This window comes from Rhinichthys klamathensis, unplaced genomic scaffold (assembly GCF_029890125.1).
Source record: "Rhinichthys klamathensis goyatoka isolate OS25496 unplaced genomic scaffold, OSU_Roscu_1.1 h1tg000014l_1, whole genome shotgun sequence".
NCBI lineage: Eukaryota > Metazoa > Chordata > Actinopteri > Cypriniformes > Leuciscidae > Rhinichthys > Rhinichthys klamathensis.
In genome coordinates, this window is record NW_026606566.1 from 2,092,318 (window position 1) to 2,107,283 (window position 14,966).

Here is a 14,966-nt window from a genome sequence, read left to right on the forward strand (position 1 = left end):
AGCCACTCCCTAGCAACCAAACAGAGTACCCTAGCAACCGTTTTGCAAGACCAATATCTCTGCATCAGAACATCGTATAGAGATGGGGGTTGGCTCTTTTGACTCATGCTAGCAAACAGGACTTGCTACATGCTAAACATGCTAGCTGTGAATAGCTACATGCTAATATTGATTAGCTAAGTGCTAAATCATGCCATGAACATTATAAAAACTCTATAGTAACCAAATGTAAACACTACCAACCACCTAGTAACACCATAGCAACCATCCAGAATACCATAGCAACCACCTAAAACACCCTAGCAACTGCCTAGCAACACCATAGCAACCACCCAGAATACCCTAGCAACCGCCTAGCAACACCCTAGCAACCACCCAGAATACCCTAGCAACCACCTAGCAACCACTCAGAACACCCTAGCAACCGCCTAGCAACACCCTAGCAACCACCCAGAACACCCTAGCAACCACCTAGCAACACCCTAGCAACCACTCAGAACACCCTAGCAACCGCCTAGCAACACCCTAGCAACCACCCAAAACACCCTAGCAACCCCCTAGCAACACCCTAGCAACCACCCAGAACACCCTAGCAACCGCCTAACAACCACCCAAAACACCTTAGCAACCACCCAGAACATCCTAACAACCGCCTAGCAACACCCTAGCAACACCCTAGCAACCACTCAGAACACCCTAGCAACCGCCTAGCAACACCCTAGCAACCACCCAGAACACCCTAGCAACCGCCTAGCAACACCCTAGCAACCACCCAGAATACCCTAGCAACCACCTAGCAACACCCTAGCAACCACTCAGAACACCCTAGCAACCGCCTAGCAACACCCTAGCAACCACCCAGAACACCCTAGCAACCGCTTAGCAACACCCTAGCAACCACCCAGAATACCATAGCAACCACCTAGCAACACCCTAGCAACCACTCAGAATACCATAGCAACCACCTAGCAACACCCTAGCAACCACTCAGAACACCCTAGCAACCGCCTAGCAACACCTTAGCAACCACCCAGAACACCCTAGCAACCGCCTAGCAACGCCCTAGCAACCACCCATAATACCCTAGCAACCCCCTAGTAACACCTTAGCAACCATGCTAGCATCATGCTAGCAACATGCTAATCATGCTAGCATGATGCTAGCAATATGCTAATCATGCTAGCATCTACCTAAAACATGTTTGCAACATGCTTATTTTTGCTAGCATCATGCTAACAACATGCTAATCATGCTAGCATGTTGGTAGCATGATGCTAACAACATGCTAATCATGCTAGCATGATGCTAGCATGATGCTAACAACATGCTAATCATGCTAGCATGATGCTAGCAACATGCTAATCATGCTAGCAACATGCTAATCATGCTAGCATCATGCTAGCAACATGCTAATCATGCTAGCATCATGCTAGCAACATGCTAATCATGCTAGCATCATGCTATCAACATGCTAGCAAAATGCTAATCATGCTAACATCATGCTAGCAACATGCTAATCATGCTAGCAACATGCTAATCACGCTAGCATAATGCTAACAACATGTTAATCATTCTAGCATGATGCTAGCAACATGCTAATCATGCTAGCATCTTGGTAAAAACTAGCTAACCGCACGCTAGCAACCGAGCGGCGAGTTTTGCCACTGCAAGCACCACTTCACATTTTCTTCTGGAAATGTACATTCTAGTATTGTGATTACTATTCACCCAGACAAAACTTCGGCATGCTACTCCTCCCGCACCTTTTATCGTAGACCCATGAATGAGGTGTCAAATCGACCGGTTCATTGAGGAGAGGTGTGCTATGTCTTTTCTAAGCGATCGGTTGTACGATGTTCGTCCGGCGGGCGAAACATTTGCCGAAAAAAGTCCCATAGACTTAACATTGGCACAAAATTTGTGAGATCATATCTTTTGACCAGGAGGTTATAGAGACTTGGGGTTGGGCTCTTTTGACTCGGCCTATCAAGCAGCCAATAAGTAGTGACATAATAACTTCATAGCCATGCCCTAGCAACCACTTAGGGCAGCCTAGCAACCATAAAACAACATATTCAAGCCCTATCTCAGCTCCAGAAAATAGAAGAAACATGGAGTTTTGCTTTTTTGACTTAGACTGTCAACTAGTCTTTAAATATCATCTCATAAACTGTATAAGCACACCATAGCAACCATATAGAGTACCCTAGTAACCATACAAACACATGAATAAGCCATATCTCAGCACTAGAACATCGTACAGACATGGTTGTTGGCTCGTATGCAATCATGTACCACACTCTAGCAACGAGCGGTGATTTTTGCCACTGCAAGCACCACTTCACATTTTCTTCTGGAAATGTACATTCTAGTATTGTGATTACTATTCACCTAGACAAAACTTCGGCACGCTACTCCTCCCGCATTTTTTGTCGTAGACCCATGAATGAGGTGTCAAATCGACCGGCTCATTGAGGAGAGGTGTGCTATGACTTTTCTAAGTGATCGGTTGTACGATGTTCGTTCAGCGGGCGATAAATTGGACCAAAAAATTCCCATAGACTTAACATTGGCACAACATTTGTGAGATCATATCTTTTGACTAGAAGGTCATAGAGACTTGGGGTTGGGCTCTTTTGACTCGGCCAATCGAGCAGCCAATAAGTAGGGGCATAACAACTTCATGGCCACGCCCTAGCAACCACTTATGCCACCATAGCAACCATAAAACAACATTTACAAGCTATATTTCAGCTCCAGAAAATCGTAGAGACGTGGAGTTCGGCTTTTTTGACTCAGACTGTCAACTAGTCTTTAAATATCATCTCATAAACTGTATAAGCACACCATAGCAACCATATAGAGTACCCTAGTAACCACCTGAACACATGAATAAGCCATATCTCAGCACCAGAACATCTTACAGACATGGTTGTTGTCTTATATGCAATAATGTGCCACACTCTAGCAACCGAGCGGCGAGTTTTGCCACTGCAAGCACCACTTCACATTTTCTTCTGGAAATGTACATTCTAGTTAGTGGTGCTTGCCTATGGCGAAGCAACACTATTGTTATCTCACATACTTATTATTCTTATTCTTCTTATTCTTATTCTTATTCTTATTCTTATTCTTCTGGCCACTTTTTGACGCGCTACTCCTCCCGCAGTTTTTGTCACAGACCCATGAATGAGGTGTCAAAACGTGCGGCCTGTTCGGGAATGGTGTGCTATGACTTTTATAAGGGATCGGGGGTACGATGTTCGCCCCAGGGGCGAAAAACCGGCCGAAAAATCCCATAGACTTAACATTGCGTCAAACTTTGACGAGTCGTAGCTCGGAACGAGGATGTCGCAGAAACGTGTAATTTACCACATTTGAAGAGGCTGACAGGCTCTGTAAGAATATACCACACAATGGGGTAAAAGTTGCACCCCTGTGGGGCAGGAGCTGCCCAAATTTGCCCCATTGACTTACTATGGTGTAGGACGGCCCATGAAATGGGCCGTCCTACACCATAGAAACCGCTTTTATATTGAACATAACTCTGGATCACAGTGTCGTAGAGACAAAGGGGCGGGCTCATTTTACTCAGATGACCAATCAGTCTCTCAGGATCATTGTTAAGCTTTTAAGCCACGCCCTAGCAACCATTTAGAGCACCTTAGCAACAAGTTCCATAGACTTCCATTGAAAGAGATGGAAGGGATATCTCCGGATAGAAGTGTCATAGAAACACGAGGGTGGTCTCGTTTGACTCGGGGTAGCAAACAGCCAATCATGAATGACCTCAACACTTCCTAGCCACGCCCTAGCAACCATTGTCGAGCACCTTAGCAACCAAAATCCAAAGAGGGATATCTTCCATTCTGAATGTCACAGAGGCATGGGAGTTGGTTTATATCATTTATACTGACAAGCAGCCTTTGGAGTTTCATGATTGGCAGCTGCCAAGCCACTCCCTAGCAACCAAACATAGTACCCTAGCAACCATTTTGTAACAGCTATATCTCAGCATCAGAACATTGTATCGCGATGGGGGTTGGTTTATATCATTCATACTGACAAGCAGCCTTTGGAGTTTCATGATTGGCAGCTGCCAAGCCACTCCCTAGCAACCAAACAGAGTACCCTAGCAACCATTTTGTAACAGCTATATCTCAGCATCAGAACATTGTATCGCGATGGGGGTTGGGTCTTTTGACTCATGTTAACACACAGGACTTTCAACATGCTAAACATGCTAGCTGTGAATAGCTACATGCTAATATCGATTAGTTAAGTGCTAAATGATGCTAGCAACATGCTAATCTTGCTAGTATCTGGCTACAAACATGCTAGCAAACATGCTAATCATGCTAGCATGATGCTAGCAACCATGCTAATCATGCTAGCATGATGCTAGCAACATGCTAATCATGCTAGCATGATGCTAGCAACATGCTAATCATGCTAGCATGATGCTAGCAACATGCTAATCATGCTAGCATGATGCTAGCAACATGCTAATCATGCTAGCATGATGCTAGCAACGTGCTAATCATGCTAACATGATGCTAGCAACATGCTAATCATGCTAGCATCTAACTACAAACATGCTAACAAACATGCTAATCATGCTAGCATGATGCTAGCAACATGCTAATCATGCTAGCATGATGCAAGCAACATGCTAATCATGCTAGCATGATGCTAGCAACATGCTTATCATGCTAGCATGATGCTAGCAACATGCTAATCATGCTAGCATGATGCTAGAAACATGCTAATCATGCTAGCATGATGCTAGCAACATGCTAATCATGCTAGCATGATGCTAGCAACATGCTAATCATGCTAGCATCTAGCTACAAACATGCTAATCATGCTAGCATGATGCTAGCAACATGCTAATCATGCTAGCATGATGCTAGCAACATGCTAATCATGCTAGCATGATGCTAGAAACATGCTAATCATGCTAGCATGATGCTAGAAACATGCTAATCATGCTAGCATTATGCTAGCAACATGCCAATCATGCTAGCATGATGCTAGCAACATGCTAATCATGCTAGCATGATGCTAGAAACATGCTAATAATGCTAGCATGATGCTAGCAACATGCTAATCATGCTAGCATAATGCTAGCAACATGCTAATCATGCTAGCATGATGCTAGCAACATGCTAATCATGCTAGCATGATGCTAGCAACATGCTAATCATGCTAGCATCTAGCTACAAACATGCTAGCAACCTGCTAATCATGTTAGCATCATGCTAAAGACACGGTAGCATGATGCTAGCAACATGCTAATCATGCTATCATTATGCTTATTTTGTTAGCATCTTACTAAAAACTAGCTATACACACCCTAGCAACCGAGCGGGGAGTTTTTCCACTGCAAGCACCACTTCACATTTTCTTCTGGAAATGTACATTCTAGTTAGTGGTGCTTGCCTATGGCAGAGCAACACTATTGTTATCTCACATACTTATTATTCTTATTCTTATTCTTATTCTTATTATTCTTCTGGCCACTTTTTGACGCGCTACTCCTCCCGCAGTTTTTGTCACAGACCCATGAATGAGGTGTCAAAACGTGCGGCCTGTTCGGGAATGGTGTGCTATGACTTTTCTAAGAGATCGGGGGTACGATGGTCGCCCCAGGGGCGAAAAACGGCCCAAAAAAATCCCATAGACTTAACATTGCGAAAAATTTTGACGAGTCATAGCTCAGAGTGTGAATTTCGCAGAAACGTGAAATTTGCCACATTTGAAGAGGCTGACAGACTCTGTAAGAACATACCACACAATGGGGTAAAAGTTGCACCCCTGGGGGGCAGGAGCTGCCCAAAGTTTCCCCATTGACTTACTATGGTGTAGGACGGCCCATGAAATGGGCCGTCCTACACCATAGAAACCGCTTTTATATTGAACATAACTCTGGATCACAGTGTCATAGAGACAAGGGGGCGGGCTCATTTTACTCAGACAACCAATCAGTCTCTCAGGATCATTGTGAAGCTATCAAGCCACGCCCTAGCAACCATTTAGAGCACCTTAGCAACAACTCCCATAGACTTCCATTGAAAGAGATCGAAGGGATATCTCTGGACTGAATTGTCATAGAAACATGAGGGTGGTCTCGTTTGACTCGGGGCAGCAAACAGCCAATCATGAATCACCTCAACACTTCCTAGCCACGCCCTAGCAACCATTATCGAGCACCTTAGCAACCAAAATCCAAATAATGATATCTTCCATTCTGAATGTCACAAAGGCGTGGGAGTTGGTTTATATCATTCATACTGACAAGAAGCCTTTGGAGTTTCATGATTGGCAGCTGCCAAGCCACTCCCTAGCAACCAAACAGAGTACCCTAGCAACCATTTTGCAAGACCTATATGTCTGCTTTAAAACATCGTATAGAGATGGGGGTTGGTTTATACATTCACATTCACTTTGGAGCTTCATGATTGGCAGCTGCCAAGCCACTCCCTAGCAACCAAACAGAGTACCCTAGCAACCGTTTTGCAAGACCTATATCTCTGTATCAGAACATCGTATAGAGATGGGGGTTGGCTCTTTTGACTCATGCTAGCAAACAGGACTTGCTACATCCTACACATGCTAGCAGTGAATAGCTACATGCTAATATTGATTAGCTAAGTGCTAAATCATGCCAATAAAATGCTACAAACTCAACAGTAACCATCTTTGACAACTACCAACCACCTAGTAACACCATAGCAACCACCCAGATTACCCTAGCAACACCCTAGCAACTGCCTAGCAACGCCCTAGCAACCACCAGAACACCCTAGCAACCGCCTAGCAACCACCCAGGACACCATAGCAACCACCTAGCAACGCCCTAGCAACCAACCACATTACCTTAGCAACCGCCTAGCAACGCCCTAGCAACCGCATAGCAACCCCCCAGAACACCCTAGCAACCACCTAGCAACGCCCTAGCAACCACCCAAAATACCCTAGCAACCACCTAGCAACCACCCAAAACACCCTAGCAACCACCCAGAATACCCTAGCAACCGCCTAGCAACACCATAGCAACCACCCAGAACACCCTAGCAACCGCCTAGCAACGCCCTAGCAACCACCCATAATACCCTAGCAACCACCTAGTAACACCTTAGCAACCATGCTAGCAACATGCTAAACATGCTAGCATGATGCTAGCAATATGCTAATCATGCTAGCATCTAGCTAAAACATGTTTGCAACATGCTTATTTTTGCTAGCATCATGCTAGCAACATGCTAATCATGCTAGCATGTTGGTAGCAACATGCTAATCATGCCAGCATCATGCTAGCAACATGCTAACAACATGCTAATCATGCTAGCATCATGCTAGCAACATGCTAGCAATATGCTAATCATGCTAGCATCATGCTAATCATGCTAGCATGATGCTAGCAACATGCTAATCATGCTAGCAACATGCTAATAATGCTAGCATAATGCTAACAACATGCTAATCATGCTAGCATGATACTAGCAACATGCTAATCATGCTAGCATCTTGGTAAAAACTAGGTCACCGCACCCTAGCAACCGAGCGGCGAGTTTTGCCACTGCAAGCACCACTTCACATTTTCTTCTGGAAATGTACATTCTAGTATTGTGATTACTATTCACCTAGACAAAACTTCGGCACACTACTCCTCCCGCACTTTTTGTCATAGACCCATGAATGAGGTGTCAAATCGACCGGTTCATTGAGGAGAGGTGTGCTATGTCTTTTCTTAGCGATCGGTTGTACGATGTTCGTCCGGCGGGCGATAAATTAGCCGAAAAAAGTCCCATAGACTTAACATTGGCACAAAATTTGTGAGATCATATCTTTTTACCAGAAGGTCATAGAGACTTGGGGTTGGGCTCTTTTGCCTCGGCCTATCAAGAAGTCATTAAGTAGTGATATAATAACTTCATAGCCGTGCCCTAGCAACCACTTAGGGCACCCTAGCAACCACAAAACTACATTTCCAAGCCATATTTCAGCTCCAGAAAATAGTAGAAACATGGAGTTTCGCTTTTTTGACTTAGACTGTCAACTAGTCTTTGAATATCATCTCATAAACTGTATAAGCTCACCATAGCAACCATATAGAGTACCCTAGTAACCACCTGAACACATTAATAAGCCATATCTCAGCTCCAGAACATCGTACAGACATGGTTGTTGGCTCGTATGCAATCATGTACAACAACCTAGCAACCGAGCGGCGAGTTTTGCCACTGCAAGCACCACTTCACATTTTCTTCTGGAAATGTACATTCTAGTATTGTGATTACTATTCACCTAGACAAAACTTCGGCACGCTACTCCTCCCGCACGTTTTTTCGTAGACCCATGAGTGAGGTGTCAAATCGACCGGTTCATTGAGGAGAGGTGTGCTATGACTTTTCTAAGTTATTGGTTGTACAATGTTCGTCCGGTGGGCGATAAATCGGACGAAAAAAGTCCCATAGACTTAACATTGGCACAAAATATGTGAGATCATATCTTTTCACCAGAAGGTCATAGAGACTTGGCGTTGGGCTCTTTTGACTCGCCCTATCAAGCAGCCAATAAGTAGTGACATAATAACTTCATATTCGCGCCCTAGAAACCACTTAGGGCAGCCTAGCAACCATAAAACAACATATTCAAGCCATATTTCAGCTCCAGAAAATAGTAGAAACATGGAGTTTGGCTTTTTTGACTCAGACTGTCAACTGCTCTTTAAATATCATCTCATAAACTGTATAAGCACACCATAGCAACCATATAGGGTACCCTAGTAACCATACAAACACATGAATAAGCCATATCTCAGCTCCACAATATCGTACAGACATGGTTGTTGGCTCGTATGCAATCATGTACCACACGCTAGCAACCGAGCGGCGGGTTTTGCCACTGCAAGCACCACTTCACATTTTCTTCTGGAAATGTACATTCTAGTGTTGTGATTACTATTCACCAAGACAAAACTTCGGCACGCTACTCCTCCCGCATTTTTTGTCGTAGACCCATGAATGAGGTGTCAAATCGACCGGCTCATTGAGGAGAGGTGTGCTATGACTTTTCTAAGTGATCGGTTGTACGATGTTCGTTCAGCAGCCGATAAATCGGATGAAAAAATTCCCATAGACTTAACATTGGCACAACATTTTTGAGATCATATCTTTTGACTAGAAGGTCACAGAGACTTGGGATTGGGCTCTTTTGACTCGGCCTATCAAGCAGCCAATAAGTAGGGGCATAACAACTTCATGGCCACGCCCTAGCAACCACTTATGCCACCCTAGCAACCATAAAACAAAATTTACAAGCTATATTTCAGCTCCAGAAAATCGTAGAGACGTGGAGTTCGGCTTTTTTGACTCAGACTGTCAACTAGTCTTCTAATATCATCTAATAAACTGCATAAGCACACCATAGCAACCATATAAGGTACCCTAGTAACCATACAAACACATAAATAAGCCATATCTCAGCACCAGAACATCGTACAGACGTGTTTTTTGTCTCGTATGCAATCGTGTGCCACACTCTAGCAACCGAGCTGCGAATTTTGCCACTGCAAGCACCACTTCACATTTTCTTCTGGAAATGTACATTCTAGTGTTGTGATTACTATTCACCTAGACAAAACTTCGGCACGCTACTCCTCCCGCACCTTTTGTCGTAGACTCATGAGTGAGGTGTCAAATCGACCGGTTCATTGAGGAGAGGTGTGCTATGTCTTTTCTAAGCGATCGGTTGTACGATGTTCGTCCGGCGGGCGATAAATCGGCCGAAAAAAGTCCCATAGACTTAACATTGGCACAAAATTTGTGAGATCATATCTTTTCACCAGAAGGTCATAGAGACTTGGGGTTGGGCTCTTTTGACTCGGCCTATCAAGCAGCCAATAAGTAGTGACATAATAACTTCATTTTCACTTCCTAACAACCACTTAGGGCAGCCTAGCAACCATAAAACAACAAATTAAAGCCATATATCCGCTCTAGAAAATAGAAGAAACATGGAGTTTACCTTTTTTGACTTAGACTGTCAACTAGTCTTTAAATATCATCTTATAAACTGTATAAGCATACCATAGCAACCATATAGGGTACCCTAGTAACCATACAAACACATGTATAAGCCATATCTCACCTCCACAATATCGTACAGACATGGGTGTTGGCTCGTATGCAATCATGTACAACAACCTAGCAACTGAGCGGCGAGTTTTGCCACTGCAAGCACCACTTCACATTTTCTTCTGGAAATGTACATTCTAGTGTTGTGATTACTATTCACCTAGACAAAACTTCGGCACGCTACTCCTCCCGCACCTTTTGTCGTAGACCCATGAGTGAGGTGTCAAATCGACCGGTTCATTGAGGAGAGGTGTGCTATGTCTTTTCTAAGCGATCGGTTGTACGATGTTCGTTTGGCGGGCGATAAATCGGCCGAAAAAAGTCCCATAGACTTAACATTGGCACAACATTTGTTATATCACATCTTTTCACCAGAAGGTCATAGAGACTTGGGGTTAGGCTCTTTTAACTCGGCCTATCAAGCAGCCAATAAGTAGTGACGTAATAACTTCATATTCGCGCCCTAGCAACCACTTAGGGCACCCTAGCAACCATAAAACTACATTTACAAGCCATATTTTAGCTCCAGAATATAGAAGAAACATGGAGTTTGGCTTTTTTGACTCAGACTGTCAACTAGTCTTTAAATATCATCTCATAAACTGTATAAGCACACCATAGCAACCATATAGGGTACCCTAGTAACCATACAAACACATGAATAAGCCATATCTCAGCTCCACAATATCGTACAGACATGGTTGTTGGCTCGTATGCAATCATGTACAACACTCTAGCAACCGAGCGGTGAGTTTTGCCACTGCAAGCACCACTTCACATTTTCTTCTGGAAATGTACATTCTAGTATTGTGATTACTATTCACCAAGACAAAACTTCGGCACGCTACTCCTCCCGCATTTTTTGTCGTAGACCCATGAATGAGGTGTCAAATCGACCGGCTCATTGAGGAGAGGTGTGCTATGACTTTTCTAAGTGATCGGTTGTACGATGTTCGTTCAGCAGCCGATAAATCGGACGAAAAAATTCCCATAGACTTAACATTGGCACAACATTTGTGAGATCATATCTTTTGACTAGAAGGTCACAGAGACTTGGGGTTGGGCTCTTTTGACTCGGCCTATCAAGCAGCCAATAAGTAGGGGCATAACAACTTCATGGCCACGCCCTAGCAACCACTTATGCCACCCTAGCAACCATAAAACAACATTTACAAGCTATATTTCAGCTCCAGAAAATCGTAGAGACGTGGAGTTCGGCTTTTTTGACTCAGACTGTCAACTAGTCTTCTAATATCATCTAATAAACTGTATAAGCACACCATAGCAACCATATAAGGTACCCTAGTAACCATACAAACACATAAATAAGCCATATCTCAGCACCAGAACATCGTACAGACGTGTTTTTTGTCTCGTATGCAATCGTGTGCCACACTCTAGCAACCGAGCTGCGAATTTTGCCACTGCAAGCACCACTTCACATTTTCTTCTGGAAATGTACATTCTAGTTATTATTATTCTTCTGAGCGGAAAAATTTCTGACTCTATCTCCTCCTAGAGCTTTAACTCCACATACTCCAAACTCGGCTCGGACACTCAAACTGTTCTGACTCGAGTTGCTATATCTTTTCTAACTGATCGGACTTACGGTTTTCCTAAAAATGATGATCAAAGTCGGAAAAAACTCCCATTGACTTAACATTGCGGAATCTTCAGATTTTCAAACTCCCCAACTGTCAAAAATTCAAATGTAAATCCCTTGAAACCCTAGACTGAATCAAACTGCCATTCTATATACTATATGAGCCATTGAGACTCATTTAAACTAATAAACTCATCTATCTATGACACTTATCTATCTAATCTTAAACTCTTAAACTCATAATAAATTAATAAACTCTAAACTTGAACTCTTAGACTCATTTAAACAACTCATAATAAATTAATAAACTCTTACTCATTTAAACTTATAAACTCTAAACTCATAAACTCAAACACTTATAAACTCATACACTTATGAACTCAAACTCATAAATTAATAAACTCTCAACTCTTACTCATTTAAACTTATAAACTCTAAACTCATAAATTCATACACTTATAAACTCATGAACTTATAAATTCATTCATTCATAAACTTATGAACTCTCATGAATTCATACACTTATGAACTTTTAAACTCATAAATAGTTCACCATAGCAAACACCCAGAACACCCTAGCAACTGCATAGCAACCACCCAGAACACCTTAGAAACCAACCGAAATACCTTAGAACATCCTAGCAACACCATAGCAACCACCCAAAATACCTTAGAACACCCTAGCAACACCCTAGCAACCACCCAAAATACCTTAGAACACCCTAGCAACCACCCAGAACACCCTCGCAACCACCAAAAATACCTTAGAACACCCTAGCAACCACCCAGAACACCCTAGCAACCGCTCAAAATACCTTAGAACACCCTAGCAACACCATAGCAACCTCCTAAAATACCTTAGAACACCCTAGCAACCACCCAAAATACCTTAGAACCCCCTAGCAACACCCTAGTAACCACCCAAAATACCTTAGAACACCCTAGCAACCACCCAGAACACCCTAGCAACCACCCAAAATACCTTAGAACACCCTAGCAACCACCCAGAACACCCTAGCAACCACTCAAAATACCTTAAAACACCCTAGCAACACCATAGCAACCACCTAAAATACCTTAGAACACCCTAGCAACCACCCAAAATACCTTAAACACCCTAGCAACACCATAGCAACCACCCAAAATACCTTAAACACCCTAGCAACACCATAGCAACCACCCAAAATACCTTAGAACACCCTAGCAACCACCCAAAATACCTTAGAACACCCTAGCAACACCATAGCAACCACCAAAAAATACCTTAGAACACCCTAACAACACCCTAGCAACCACCCAGAACACCCTAGCAACCACCTAAAATACCTTAGAACACCCTAGGAACCACCCAAAATACCCTAGAACACCCTAGCAACACCCTAGCAACCACCAAAAATACCTTAGAACACCCTAGCAACCACCCAAAATACCTTAGAACACCCTAGCAACACCCTAGCAACCACCCAAAATACCTTAGAACACCCTAGCAACCACCCAGAACACCCTAGCAACCACCAAAAATACCTTAGAACACCCTAGCAACCACCCAAAATACCTTAGAACACCCTAGCAACCACCTAAAATACCTTAGAACACCCTAGCAACCACCAAAAATACCCTAGAACACCCTAGCAACACCCTAGCAACCACCCAAAATACCTTAAACACCCTAGCAACCACCAAAAATACCTTAGAACACCCTAGCAACCACCTAAAATACATTAGAACACCCTAGCAACACCATAGCAACCACCCAGAATACCTTAGAACACCCTAGCAACCACCCAAAATACCGTAGAACACCCTAGCAACACCATAGCAACCACCCAAAATACCTTAGAACACCCTAGCAACCACCTTAACACCCTAGCAACCACCCAAAATACCTTAGCAACCGCCTAGCAACCACCCAGAACACCCTAGCAACCACTCAAAATACATTAGCAACCACCTAGCAACCACCCACAACACCTTAGCAACCCACTACAAACACCCTATTAACATTTAATTACTTGAAACTATACTTTAACCTTTAAACTACTTTGAACTTTAAACTATTTAAAACTTTAAACTACTTTAAACTACTTTAAACTAAGTTAAACTTTAAACTACTTTAAACTATAAACTACTTTAAACTTTAAACTACTTTAAACCATAAACTACTTTAAACTACTTTAAACTTTAAACTACTTTAAACTAAGTTAAACTATAAACTACTTTAAACTAATTTAAACTTCAAACTAATTTAAACTTTAAACTAATTTAAACTTCAAACTACTTTAAACTTCTTCAAATTTTGCGGTCCAAACTTTCACAAGCCAACTTAAAGTTTGTCTCGACGAACTTTTTCTAGTTATTCTTCTTTTTCTTACTCTGAAATTTCTGACTGCTACTCCTCCTAGAGCTTTAACTCCACATACTCCAAACTCGGCACGGACACTCAAACTGTTCTGACTTAGTGTGCTATATCTTTTCTAACTGATCGGACTTACGGTTTTCCTAAAAACTACGATCAAACTCGGAAAAAACTCCCATTGACTTTACATTGCGGAATCTTCAGATTTTCAAACTCCCCAACTGTCAAAAATTCAAATGTAAATCCCTTGAAACCCTAGACTGAATCAAACTGCCATTCTATACACTATATGAGCCAATGAGACTCAATTAAACTAATAAACTCATATATCTATGACACTTATCCATCTATCTATCTATCTACTTTAAACTAAATTAAACTTCAAACTAAATTACACTTTAAACTTCAAACTAATTTAAACTTCAAACTAATTTAAACTTTAAACTCATAAACTCGTACACTTATAAACTCATGAAATCATACACTTATGAACTCAAACTCATAAATTAATAAACTCTGAACTCTTACTCATTTAAACTTATAAACTCTAAACTCATAAATTCATATACTTATAAACTCATGAACTTATAAATTCATTAATTCATACACTTATGAACTCTCATGAATTCATACACTTATGAACTCTCATGAATTCATACACTTATGAACTTTTAAACTCATAAATAGTTCACCATAGCAAACACCCAGAACACCCTAGCAACTGCATAGCAACCACCCAGAACACCCTAGAAACCAACCGAAATACCTTAGAACACCATAGCAACCACCCAAAATACCTTAGAACACCCTAGCAACACCCTAGCAACCACCCAAAATACCTTAGAACACCCTAGCAACACCCTAG